This window comes from Sciurus vulgaris (assembly GCF_902686455.1).
Source record: "Sciurus vulgaris genome assembly, chromosome: 4".
Lineage (NCBI taxonomy): Eukaryota > Metazoa > Chordata > Mammalia > Rodentia > Sciuridae > Sciurus > Sciurus vulgaris.
In genome coordinates, this window is record NC_136464.1 from 113,904,761 (window position 1) to 113,919,989 (window position 15,229).

Here is a 15,229-nt window from a genome sequence, read left to right on the forward strand (position 1 = left end):
AGAAATCTGCAACATTTAAAAGCTATTACTTTCCTTCCAAAAGTGTTGCTTTGAAAAATATAGATTTTATGAAAACATGTTATTTATGTTACTGTATGATGGGTATTTTATTATTTAAACTGACTTAGCAAATTAATATTTTTAAAGTTTGTCAGTTTTAATTTCTATTACAAATGTCAATATAAACAAAAGTCCTTTGGGTTCTAGGATGGAAAATAATGATATAGTTAGTCATAAATTCATGCATGAAATATTTTTGAACACTTATATGCTTAAGCACTGTTCTAGAAGAAAATGAAAAAGTAAACCTGACATAATTCCAGCCTTGAAGTAGCTCCAAAATTCGTGTCTTTGTCATTGTAAACATGATCACAGTATACTTAGTTTGGCTATGGCATTGTTACAAATGAAATGCAAATCCTTCTGAACCAAATTCAATTCAGAATCCCAATAACAATCACACAGCACCTGAAGTATCTCTAATATCCCCATTGTACAGATAAGAAAATAAAGCTCAGAGAAAAAGTGATGTGGCCAAAGGTCACAGCTAGTGTGTGGACCAGTGCAGCCAGTTCAATCCACAAGGTGTCTCTGCATTATTATCAGGGTTTCCTCACCTTTCTTTTGTAATCTGCCATCTTCTTGGATTGTAAAATAAATTTGAGTCTAAGAACTAGAATTGTTAAGTAATCTAGCAAATCTTCTCTTTGAATATGGTTTGCACAATATGTAATTGATTCTTACTAAAGGTATGCTAAATCATTTGGTATAAATTATGTTTTAGAAAAGGAATGATTATGTGTTACTCTAAGATGTCAGTATGTGAATTTCCCCTTTACTAAGGGTAATTAAAGACCCCAATTCACTGTTAAATTGAATATATGCAGTAATGCTTAAATAAGAGGAATTTCTATGTTTCCACTTTTATTCAATTTCATTAAAAAGGTAAGAAAAGTATGACTCAAAAAGAAATAGCCTCCAAGTAAACATACAAATAAATACAGTAAAATGTAATAAATCTGCTGGGAAGATCACCTCATGCTAACTGATATGATTTTACTCTGTGCAAAACCATGTCCATTTCAGAAGGTGTTCAGTGCAATAAATGTGGCTCAACAGAACTTTTATTCAATAAGGAAACCTTCATAAATACAGACCTTGTGCATTTTACTTGATCTGCCATAGAAGTGCATTTTGTTGAAACATAACTTTAAAAAGCTTATGAAAACATCCCCATATATTCAGGAATATCATTCTTGTGGGAGAAGGAAAGAAAAAAAGCAGCAGCAGCCTGTGAATTCTTTCATCATGGGCATTAAAGATGATCTTTTCAGAGACTGCAAGGCTGCTGACTCAAGTTAACATTTTTTGGCTTGCTTCTGGGCTGCTAACTAACTTTGCATGTGCATGATGCTGATGTAAAATGACATTTGCACCTGTTGTCACCATCCTATGTTAATTAGCATAGTGCCCTAAGTAGTAACCAGGCCATCACATCCAAAAAGAAGCCATTAACATATTGCAGCTGTCATGACTAAGAAAGATACTAGAACTGAGAGATGTGCACAACCCTGCATGCCTTGGCTGTTAGCAAAGCTTTCCCAATTGGAGTCACTTGGGAGAGGAAAAGAAGCGTGGGATGTAGCCAGTCAGGAGTGAAAGAATACATTTTACTGCAGGTTTACTTTCATGTATTATGCATAGCCTTCAAGGTCACTGCATGATCATTTATAAGATTTTAATGAGATATCAAAGTGGAAAGAATGGAATGTAATTAATGGAATCTTATTGAAAAGATAGACAGATATAATGAGAGCCTCAGAATACAATGCAATCTTCCAAATTCTAAGAATATCAAGTATCAAAATCATAATGGAGAAGGGCGGGTTATCATATTGAGGTAATGCTTCATTACCAAAGGCCTCTTTGTATTGTTTTTTTTTTCTTTCAGCCATGCAACAATTCCAAAAATTAAAGAACGCATAAAAGTTTCTGATAGGTACTTTTGCTAGAATAGACAGACCTTTTTCTAAACACAGAGGATGTAGATGATCTATTTCAGGACTTCAAGAAGAGTTCTATTAAGTATAGATCTGGTCTATGAATCACTGGAACAAGGCACATGAGGTCAGCTGTCTTATACCAGTGAGCACTCCATTCCCCAGAAGGTGTTTTGTTCAACAGTCAGTCTTCTTTGAAGTTAGTGTGATTCTCTATATTTTTTCAACTTGTAAAATTTGCTCAGCTCGTACCAGTGTTGGTTAAAATATAGCCAGATAGTATGAGAAAAGTCTAGGCTGATGAGTACCTAGTAAGTCAGATAATAAGTTTACTCACTCAATTGACTTTTTTATTTTTTTGCACTCAATTTATGAGAAAGAGCTGAATGGAAAGAAATTTAGTGGACAATAGTTCAACTTAAAATACAGCATATGGAATATGGTCAGAAGATTGATATATATGCTATTAAGTTTTTCCAGAACTTTATATCTCCATTCTGTTCAGGGACAGCTGATGTTTAAAAGAATAAACCCAGACCCAAAGAAATTTGAAGTCTTTCATGATTCATCAAAGAACAAAAGATCCCTTCAGTCTAGTGTTCTAACAAAGCAGGAATGTATAGTTGGTTTAGAAGGATTTCATGACTAAAAATCTTAAGGGGAAGGATTACTCTGCTTAATCACTGCCAATAGTCTAGATATTATTTTCTCTAGCACTCTGATTAATTTCATTAATCCCCAAATTCTGTCTTTAAAATGCGTTTTCCTTCATGTGGGTAAAAATTTCTTTTTAGGTGGTGTTAAAGATTAGAGATCTCATAAATTTTGTTCTCGCATATGATTGCTGCAAAGTTGCTTTGTGAACAATTTTGTCAGTTAGAAAATGTTCACACCTGTTCCTACTAACAGACTAAATTTAGTCAATTTCATACATGTGTAATTATATGGTACTGGGCATGGTAGGTAGATAAATCAGTTTAATAAAAACCATACCATGTGGTGGGGCTGGGGTTGTAGCTTAGTGGCAGAGCGCTTGCCTAGCAAGTATGAGGCACTGGGTTTGATCCTCAGCACCACATAAAAATAAATAAATAAAAGGTATTGTATCCATCTACAACTAAAAAAATATTAAAAAATACTACACCACATGGTTATTGGCTGAATGATTAAATTTTTACTCTTTGGGAGTAGTAGTGTGTGGGTGAAGGAGACAAAACCTTTGTGTATTTGTAAAACTGTCATAAACCAAGAAGAACATTAGTATTTAACATTTTTTTCTTTACCACTCATAAAAATGCAATAAATCATACTTATTGATGAATCTTTATGTGAATGTCTCAGACGATTTCAAAATTATATTTACTCTTATGATTTAATTGTAGAGAAATTAATCCATGTTCAAAAGATACTCAAATAATTAAATGAAAAATGAAAAAAGAAATCCTTATTTCTTCAGAAATTTTATAGATATAGTATTTGGATGTGAAGAGAGAACTAGAAATAATAGTTACATATTTTAAATTTTTGCCAAGATATTTGACCTCCTTTAATCATCTCTAGATAGAAAATAATTCGGTTAAAGTCAGTGACAACTTTGAGAAAAGAATTTTGACTCTATTTGTTCCCCCACTGGGATCACGAAAGCATGCTATTTTCTTTAGGTGTATTATACAAGTAGTTACAGATGTGTCTCCCTCCATCTGTAGCCACAAATACCAGTACTACTACAATTTACATTTTCCCCTAGCTATGAGTGAACAAAATCTGGTATTTGGGGGGAGAAAGCAAATAATCATTTTAATCTAATCAACAATACTAGACATAGGAGATAAAAATAATTTAAAATTCATGAAGAAACCATCTTCCCATTTTTAAAAGGTTAAGTTCCCCTAAGCTATGAAAGAAAAACACCCTCTGAAGACCTGGGGAAGCAGTAAACACTGGTGGCAAGTGACAGGAATTGATCCTTCTTGGCTGTGCCTGTCATGTCTCTAAATTTTATTTCCACCATCTCTAGAATGCTATGAAAAGAGAAAGTGGGCCCCGGACTATGGCCTGAGGGCTCAGTACCTAGGTCTCTGACTTTTCCTCAATTAGGCTGCCTCCCTGCCTGATGGAGAGATGTGCGACTGACTGGGGGCTTGGACAGTTGCAAGTATTGATTAGCCATAATGTGAAGTCAAATCTGAATAAAAAAGGTCCGTGATCAAAAGACCTTCATCGGAGACAGCATGCCCTCTAAGTCAAGGGTCCAGAGATTCTGAGGAGCTATGTTTCCTTTCTGAGAGTGTGAGTTCCAGTTTCCTTATAAAGGATCTCTTGATAAGAAAGTCCAGTGGACCTTCTGTCAGAAAAGCCTCGGCTTCAGATTTGACAGGTGCTTGTTAGTTTTTCATCCCAGATCACTCAGCTCTCAGAGAAGAGAAGAGAAAAAGATTGCTGATGTTGCTGAGCACCATGGAAGTCAGTCTGGCACATACACAAGGAAGATACCATGGCCTCCTCTGCATTAGAGAAAACAAACCCTGCCTAGCTTAGAAGGTGTCCCTTTTAAGACTGGCTTTGCCACAGTGCAACACTTTGAACACTCACCAATTAAAGTATTATTTCTATCATGACTTTTGAAAAATTATTTCTTTCAAGTAAAACCTTTTCATTTGTGTGAATCCTCTATTATAATCTTTTTAATTAAAAACGTTTTCGTGCCTTTCATTTGTTCTGTTTTCAGGCAGTTCTATGTACCATCTTCCCTTTATCAGAGTCCTGAGAAGAAGAAAGTCCAAGTGTCTTTATTCTCTTATGAGGTATGCAGAAACAAAACACAGACAAGGACTGCAAGCTTTTCCTGGGTTAAATGTAGTTAACATTAGATTTAGGATTTCAACTCAAGTATCCCATCTCCTACTCTGGTTTTCTTATCACAGAACCAGAATTAAGCCATTCTGACTCAAAAATGACACATATGCAGAATCATGACTACTGTCTTAGGGAACTTATTCTGGAACGGAACTTAGTCTAGAAATTTGTTAAATTCTCACATTTAATGTGTTATGTCAGCAATTACTATTTTATTATCAACTCTTCACTTAATACATGACCATTAATTGGTGACTAACCAAACTCTTACTCCCACTGGTAATGTTCTCCTTGTTTTTCAATATGCCCTAATATGCCCATACATGTCACTCAAACACATAGTACCCTAGATTTTAATTTTCCTATGTTGCAGGACTATGTATGTCTTTGTTACTATTGTATAACCTAATCCAACATCTTGTCAGACTCCAGAACAGATGTTCAGTAAATATCAGTATAAGAATATACAGACAAACAACGAGGGATTAGACGTTCTAGAAGCCAAGTGGAGAATCATAAGCAAATTAGAAACTATTGATAAAAGTGGTATCACAGAATACACCTTGTGATGACTACTGCTTTCATCAAATTTTAGGAAAGTTCATTGTCACTTGGGGAATTCTCACTAGAGCTGAGGCTTCCTTCTGACAGTAACCATGTCTTATTCACCTTTGTGTCCTCAACTGCCTGGCACAAAAGAGGCACTAAATGAATATTTGCTGAAATGATTGTAGAAAACAAATTCTTTCTACTCCTTTTCCCCTTCTGTTTGTAATTGGCATGAAAACATTAATAAGCAATATTTATTGAGTTCTGCAACACACATGTTGCTATGTACTCAATGTGCATTATTACTTTTATTTCTCAACCCTATGAAGTGGTAAAGTTTTGATCTTCATTAAATATATGAGGAAACTGCAGCTCAGTAAGGTCCTATGACTCACCCAAAGCTGGCATGTGGTGGAGCCTGTGTTCTGACTCATGTCTGATTCCAGGGTGAGCATGCTTAACTTCTCTATTAGTTTGCTTCTCAGGTACATTGCACTATTTTCTTTTAATGAGTGACAGTAGCAAATACTTACGATGTATTTATTATGTGCTAGTTATTGTTCTAGGAATGTTGCTCAGAGTAATTAACTTAATCTTCATATTTCCTCACACCAACCAGATTCTGATGAAGATTCTAGTATTACCCTCACTGTACTGATAAGGCAATGGTGGCCCAGAGAGTTTAAGTGATACACCTCAAATAACATAGCCAGTAAGGGTGGGACAAAAGTGTTGATCCCAGGCTCTTTGACTCCACAGTTATTACTTTTAAACACTTTCGAGTACAATACTGTCTCTTGATGAAGTTTGGGTAATAGTCAAGTTTTACTTAAGTCCATACTATTTAACCCATAAAACTTGAAATTCTCTTATGGTGTATGTCTCACATTGGGTAGTTACCCCAAAGTATGGTCCTGTTTATCTTGTAGGGTCCAATCAAACTAGATTTTAAACTTCTAGAAAAACAATGGATGCCAATTTTAGATATCAAATACTTAGCTTAGGAATTGAATCACTACTCAAGAGATATTATGTTACACTCATAATATAAACTAACTTGTAAAAATGACTTGTATGGTTCATGTGGAGCAGTTGAATATTTCTGTTATGATACCCAGAGAATGTGACGTAGAATTAAGGTATTAAGTAGAGTTAAGAGGCTAGAACTATTTTAGACATATCTAGGTTATTATTTCTCAGAGATTTCTGATGCAATGGAAGTTTAATATTCACCATTATGAAATTCTAGCACTATAAGTTAAATTGTTATTTCCTTCTGACATGTGTCTCATTCTACTAATTAACCATGGGGAATATGTGTCAAACCCTTAAAAATATAAAAAGAGAATGGCAGGAGGTAAAAAATAGTTTCCTTAGTATATATATTAGCAGTTCTTGAAAAGTGGTGGATGTATAGCCTGAAGTTTAAAAGCATAGGAAATACTTTCCGAAACACATGTTGAAATATATTCGATTTTAGGCTCTCCTTTGTCAAAGTAGAATGTCAGACCATTTATGGTCATGGGAGATATCAGCCAAGGTCTCAGGTTTTTCCTGAAACCCTCTATTTATCTTTATTTACACAAAGCATCTTTTACCACAGTGTTTTGCAAAACTTGTCTTCTCAGGCGTTAACCCAATGATAATGCATGGAATGTCAGTACAAATGTCAATTTACATTTGTTTCTATTTGAATTGATATCAAGAAACCCTTTCAAAAGGAAATAATTGAGTTTTTAAAGCTTCCTTGGCTGTTGCCAGTTTGACAACCAGTATGACTTGTTGGTCTCTACAGTCTGGGTCAATTTTGTTAGTTGCCTAGTAGAGATTTCAGGAGTATTCAAATATAATAAAATTTATATTATGCTATATTATGAGATCTATTACTCTATTTTTTTGGGGGGGAGGGGTCTTGGGGATTGAACTCAGGGACACTCAACCACTGAGCCACATCCCCAGCCCTATTTTATTTAGAAACAGGGTCTCACTGAGTTGCTTAGTTCTTCCTTGTTGCTGAGGCTGGCTTTGAACTCCTGATCCCCCTATCTCAGTCTCCTGAGGCTATGGGATTTCAGGCATACACCTGAGATCTATTACTTTAGCTTAGTGGTTCTGAAATGGAGGTAATTAAAAATTTCAGGGAATATCTGGCAACGTCTGGCAACATTTTTGATAGTCATGATTCGGGAATGCTCCTGGAATCTAAAGGCTAAGCACCAGGAATGTTGCTAAACCTTCTACAATGTAAAGGTTAGCCTCCCACCCCAAAGACTCACCTGGTTCAAGAGGTAATAGTATCATTATTGAGAAATTCTAGTTAACTTAAGACCTTTGGTTCTCTATTAAAAATGCAAGGGAATAACAATGCTTTAAAAGCAAATGGGACATTTAGCTTTTAGTTTATTTACCTTTACTTTTGGCCAAAGAAGTTTCTGATATGTGTGAAGATTTCTGGAGACACTATATGGGGATCTGGCACAATTGTGGGAAGAGAGAATGCAAAAATAAGAAGCTAAAGAGGACAGTGCATTTTATTTTACACACAGGTTTGACTATAGTCTAGAAATAGAGATGAAATTTCAAACAAAGATATTATACAAATATGCCTTGGGTAATAGCACTGTAGCAATCAGGAATCAGTATAAAAAATTTTGAGACAGTATTATAACCATTAACAATCTGTCCTACATCTACCTTTCTAAAACTTTCTTCTATTTCTCTTCTATGTAATTTCTATGTTCCAACTTGAAAACATGCTGTGAACTTTATTTCCTCTACTGTAGTTTATATTTCTTACTTCTTCCCCAAATGCATTCAACTTTCCATTTCTCTTATTTGTACCAGGGACAACAAAGAATTTTATCTTGCGGACCAAATATGACCAATATGTGTGGGTTAGTGGTATGTTGAGTGGAATTCTGAGGCTCAGTCTGTGTTCAGTAGAAAAGACCCTGCCACACTTAACAATGTGTAGAATGGGCTGAGAATATGTTAGGGCTCAGGCATGGCCAAGTGTCTGTCATTCCAGGCCTGATGTTTCAGAGCTCAGCTACTAGCTTTTCCTGAAGCCTTCCCTAACTAAATTTTCATAGCATGAATGGTCTATATCTATTACTGGGCACTTAATGCAAAGTTCAGTAATGTTGTCCTTGTAGTGTCCAATTTCTCTAACTAGATTTGTTTTTGGAGGAATGATAGCTCCCAATTAAAAAATCTCAAATCCTTTGCATAAGAGTTGATGCCTGTGATGAATAGATAAGGACAATTTGGTAGCTATACACAGAGGGTTGCTATTCAACCTTAAAAAAGGAGTATGCTATGTTAAGAGAAATAAATCAGGCATAGAAAAACAAATGCTGCATGACTTAATCATATATGTGGAATCTGAAAAAATTAAATTTAAGGAAGCAGAGAACAGAATAGTGATTGTTAGGGCCTGGGAGGAGGGAAGGAGGGAATCGGGAGATAAAGGTTAAAGGATATAAAATTTCAGCCAAACAGGAGGAATAAATTCAGGAGAGCTGTTGTACAACATGGTGACTGTGGTTATAAAAATGTATTATATTCTTGAAGATTGCTAGGAGAGTAGATTTTAGGTGTTCTCACCACAAAAAATGAGTATTGAAATAATCCATATGTTAGTTTGATTTAGTCATTCTATAATGTATACATATATCAGAACATTTTATATACCATAAATACATTCAATCTTAATTTATCAATAAAATAAAAAGAATTGGTGCCTGCCTATACTGATCATTAACTTCATCTCTGACATGGTAGTCCCTTCTTGCCTTTCACACTCTCTTCAGGAGATTGGAACCAGAATCACCAGAGAAACTTTAAGGAGATAGAGTATTGCCTTTATCCTGATTTAATCACCCATGCATGGAGTTTGGGTATGTGCTTATACGCTTAATTTCCCATTTAGAATCATGCCAATGCTGTTGGTAACAATTCTCCCTTTTTGACTCCCAATTCCTATCTTCTTTTCCATCACTAGGACTGGGTTTCCCCCTTCTGAAATGCTTTCCATTTATTTTGATCATCTTCAAAACTCCTAATTCCCTTTCCAGATTAATCTTAGAGGCCACCTCTCTGTTCTAAGCCTTTCATGATCAGTCCAGGGTGAAACCCTTTTTTGGGTACTTCCTCTAAACTCTTCCAGCTATTCCAGATAATTATATGACTATACAATGGAGATTTGTATACACATTTGATTTTTTTAGCTGTAATCTCTTTGGATTCTGGGATCACATCTTATACATAAAAAAGTAACTGATAAAACTTAGGAATAAATTTAGAATCATGATATCCCCTTTTTGTGGTGCTGTGCCCAATAGAAAAGATAATATCATAAAAATGGTATGGAACATATTGAGTCTTTTATATGTGTAGGGGAAGTTACAAAATCTTTTTTCATAATGCTTCATTTCTGATTCTGACAATCTTGCCAAATTATATACTTATGTAATCATTTCCTCATTTTCTGTCTTACATGATACTTTATTCCAGGTGTTGTTCTAGGAACAAGAGATTCAAGCATGAAACATAATCCTTAAAGAAACTTAAGACTATAGAGAAAACAGCAATGTGATTAAATATTTGAGGAGCTTTGTTGATGTACACAACAAAGCTGATGTGGCACAGTGGAGACCAAGGGGATGAGGGATTGGTTAATTTCAGGAGAAAGAGGTTTAGCAAAGATTTCTCGGAGGATGTACTGAGTTTCAGTTCATTCTGATGTTACATACACATGCTGAAATGCTATAAGGTTCAGGTACAGTCAAATGTTCTGAGAAGACAGAGATAAACAAGCTATGAGTAGTAGATCACAGAATAAAATGTATAAAATTGAATTTGGTCTTGGGATGCTGAGGCATTCCAAGCAGAAGAAGGTGTTTTGAGCAAAGGGGTAATGGTATAAAACAGAATGATGCATTGATGTGTCTACATAGGCACAGATGGCACCATAGTTGTTCACAACTAGAACATAGTAGGTAAGGTTGTCTGGTGATAGAAGAGGCTGCAAAGCAGACAGAGGTGAGTGGGGAAAGGCTTCATAAGGAGGCTTGGGACTTGGTTCCATGGGCAAGGAGAAAACAGTGAGGAATTTAATAGTGAGAACACAATTGGGTATGTGTTTTAGAAAAGTCACCATGGTGACCATGAATAACCAGTTTAAAACCTATGAGAAAACCTGATGATCTGTGTACTCTCTTAAAGAAAGGCAAGAACAGCTTCCCAAAAACATCTCTTCTAGCAACTGCAATAATTATACATTTAAAAAAATAGGAAGGAATTGCAAAGAACCATAAAATGGGCTCAGAAAGCAAAATATTTTATCTTACAATGAAGTATGGAGATGTATTTGAATAAAGGGTACATTGTACACATGCACATATAACCATATATATGTAAAAAGATTCATATATATATGCTTATGTATTTAATATATGTGTGTGTTTATATATATGAAGGTATGTGCATAATCTATTTAGGTGATTACATGCTAAATAAAAGTGATTAGAAAGCATATATTCAGTGTTATACCATAGACAATGAAGGTATTTGTCAAAAATGTTTCTATTAATAATTTCTCATTTTCATTGTGTAATAATTTTCATTTCCTCCCTCTTTATAACTAATAAAACCAACAACAATATACCAATTAAATTTGGTAAGAACATTTTTAAGAAAATAAATTCCTTCAAACCTTGAATTCTGTGAAAATGTTGATATCAATCTACCTGCATACATGCATAGAGACCACATTATGTATGGTATCTATGACATAATGGGGTATGATATCTATGTGGGAATATGGTGTGGGTGTGTGTATACATGAAATGAAGCATTTGAACACATGATTCATACATCCATAATGCTCTTTCCCTTATTTTAATGAATTATTTACCAGGTTGTTAAAGACAGATTATAATCTATTTCTTATTTCTTTTACCATATCCACTTTTAAGGCTCTAGCAAGTCCATGCAACTCTACAGCTAAAGTAAATCTTGTATCCTTATACTTCTTTCCATCTTAATCACTGCTACACAAGCCAGGATGAGTTTAGCAGTACCCTCATTATTACAATGTTCTTCTAATCGGTTTTCTATGCCCACTCTTAACCATGCCCTTTTCACATAATTAATCCTCCACAAGCTGAACATAGTAACTTTTTTAGAAAAGAAAATACTCATGAAAAATCACAACCCTGCTTAATAACATCTAAGGCTTCCAGTTACTCTTATCTGTAATAAAGTATAATCTGGTTTTGGCTCCTGCCCACCTGGCTAAACTTGACTGGTACTATGGCACCTGATTTTCTTCTCTCTTCATTTGTTGTCCCTCTTTATCCACCATGTTCTCTCTGTTCCAGCCTTTCCTTGTGGGTATTAAATTGAAGTTGTGATTCTTTACTACAGCTTCCCCTATATGGTATGTTCATCTTTAGACTGTCCATCACAGTCTCGAAGTATATTTTTACTTCACTGCTTAAATAAGACCATCTCAGTGGTAGACATTTCCTATCCACCAAACACAGAGTGGCCATCCACAAATAAATTATCCCTATTCACTTCACAGTAATTGTCTGATATCTTCTTATCTGCTTACTTATTTTTCCTTATTTTCTTCACTAGAATAAAACACTATGAGAGTAAGAATTTTCATCTGTGTTATTACATACTGTATCCCTGATATTGAGAACAGGGTCTTGTACACAGTAGGTACTTAGTAAATATTATTGAATAAGCACTGCATATGGATGGTATTTGACGGTAAAAACACAACTTACACTGCTTGGGGAATACCATGAAGTGATCCATTGGCCTCTTTCTAATTAAGATTCAAGACTTTCAGTCTCACAGAGAGCAGGGAGAAACCATTAGTATAGTCTTAGTAATGGTCTCTTTGCCCTTGGGTCAGGGTGCTGTAGAGAATTAGCTTAACCTAAAGATTTCTCGCCTGTGCTCCTGCTAATGGAAGATGTAGGATTTGATGTAAGAATTAGGCTGAGGATAACCACAACTTTTTGTCAGCCACAGTCTTCTTAACATTATGAGAGGATTGGGAGATAGCTGACAAGAGAAGTGGGAAGCATTTATTTGATTACTTGTGAAGGATTAGAGTTATTCCAAGCTTGGTATATTCTGTGTGCTCAAGAAATACAGCAGCTGCCCTTCCCACCCTATAGATAAAAGATGGACCACTTTGTCATAAAAAATATGCAGCACCTTAAACTATGCTCCTTTTAGAGTAGATCAGATTTTGTAATAATGATCAAGGGGATAAGATAAATAGAAAATATTTATGATATTGGTGATTAGCAGGTTCAGGAAACAGTTTAAGATAGCTAGCAAAGGGAACAGTAACTAAAATGGTGTATTTGTCTTCTTCCAGTAAGGAAACTCACTTGTTCAAAAGACTTCACTTAATGTATTTGAGTTTCCCTTATTTTTACAGCAGTCAAAAATCTTAGGGCAAGACCACTGCTTAGTGCTCTAGCCTTGACCACACCAACTAATCCTCCTTATAACTTCTTCCTCTTATTTACATTAACAGAGTAAACAATTTCTAGGTTCAGAAACTGCTTTATTCAGATACTTGTCCAAAAAAGATATATCAATGGCCAACAGGTGTCTAAAAAGGTGTTCAACATCCCCAGTACTCAAAGAAATGCAAATTAAAACCATGTTGTTTAGGATGGCTATTTTCAAAAGCAAACAAACCAAAAAAGGATAAAAAACTGTCAATGAGGATGTGAAGAATCTGGTGGGAACATGTAAGTTGTAGTCATTGTAGGAGACAGTTCCTCTAGAAATCAACAATATAGTATGATTCAGCAATTTAACTTCTATGTATCTATCCAAAAGACTTAAAACCAGGATTTCAAAGAGATACCAGCATTCTTTTGGTTATTGTTGTATCATTCACAATAGCCAAGAAATAGAAACAACTCAAATGCCCATCAAGAGATGAATGGAAAAGGAAAAACATGGTGTGTATGTACAATGGAATATTATTCAGTTTTTAAAGAGAAAGAAATCCTGATATTTAAAATAGCCTGGATGAACCTGCTATTCATTATGTTAAGTGAAATAAGCCAGACACATAGGGAAAATACTGTGTGATTTCACTCGTATGAGATACCTAAAATAGTTAAACTCAGCAAAGCAGAGATTACAATGGTAGATGCCAGAGGCTGGGAAAAGGACATATGTTTTTTAATGGTATGAATTTTTTGTTGTGAAAAATGAATGTGTTCTAGAGATCTTCTTACAACATGGTACCTACAGTTAACAATATAGTGTTGTGTACTTTAAAATATGTTAAGATGATAGATTTTAAATTAAGTTTACTTACAAAAACAAATAACAAGCTCACAAAAGAACACAAGATAATTTTTGGAAGTGATAGATGTATTTAGTATCTTTATTTTAGTGATGTTATCATGAGTTTATTCATATATGCCAACTTGTCTAGATATATACATTAATTGTGTGCATTTTTATATATCCGTTTTGTCTCAAATCTTAAAAAAACAAAAAACATTGTTTTCTAAGCTAATTAGTGCGTATAGGCTAAATAGCTTAACAAACCTTCTTAGCATCAGGATTGCCCCTAGAAAAAGAAAACAGGAATTTTTCAGACCACTACTGAGTTGGATATTTGGCTTCCTGGCAGGTCCGGATAAAGGAAACTTTATCCAAGAGGCATACACTATAAAATTTTCAGTATAAGGAAAATGAATGGTATCAATATAGTAGGTTTTGGAATTTCATGGCTTCAGATGCTAGAAAACCTGCTGCCTCCACAGTTTCCACACCTTTTCCTCAGCAAAATGTTACACAATTGTGCTGAGGACACTTGTGGCCTCTAATGGCCAGATAATGGACCACAATAAAAGTTATGAGTCCCCAGCTGGGGTGAAGCTCATAATGGTTGGCAAGATCCATTATTTGACCATTAGGATCTGCAGAAAAGGGAGACAATTGTCAACCAAAAAGAACAAAAAATGTCATTTCATATATTTCTATTATTTGAGAAAAAATTCTAATTTCCCAGAGTAAGTGGTAATGTTTTTATGTATGTGTGTTTCTACCTACCTATGCTGCATGTATCTGTAGAAATCTTGCAATGCATAAATGTATTTTGTTAACCCAAGTTGATGAATTACAATGTGACTCCATGCTGGATTTCAAAGTAATTGGTTACAATTTTCAGTGTTTCCAAAGAAATTAATAAGTAAACAATAACAAGAGAAAAGATAAGGAATTGATTCGGTTCAGGTTAACAGTTTATGCAATTGTTCCTTTTTCCCCAATTCAGGTATGTTCCACAACACAACATAGAATAGTTTGCACATGATCATATATTCTGATATCTGTCTCCTGCTTTAGACAGAGCCAAGGCCCTTTCAATTACAAGGGTGGTGAGTTATTATTCCAGTGTCTTAGTAATATTTCTTTAGAAATCAATAAATACATCTTTAGCCATTTCATTTAGCCTCCAGGGACTCTTGATATTTTAACCGTGTCTTCTAGTGAATATAATGGTCACATGATATCAATAGACTTTTTCAAAAAATATAATGCATGTGACTCTTCTTTCTTGTCCCTCTCACCTTTGGATGAAACTATAGTCAATGTAGAGTAATCCATTATCCATTGTGTGTGTTTGGAATAGAGGGAGGGCAGCAGGGAGAGTGACATCATTAGCCACACTTGGAAGAGGATAGGATCTGTTAAAATCCTAAAATTGTCCCTCTTGAGTGATTGAAAAGATTATATGTTTGAAACTCTTCCACATAAAAAGAAAG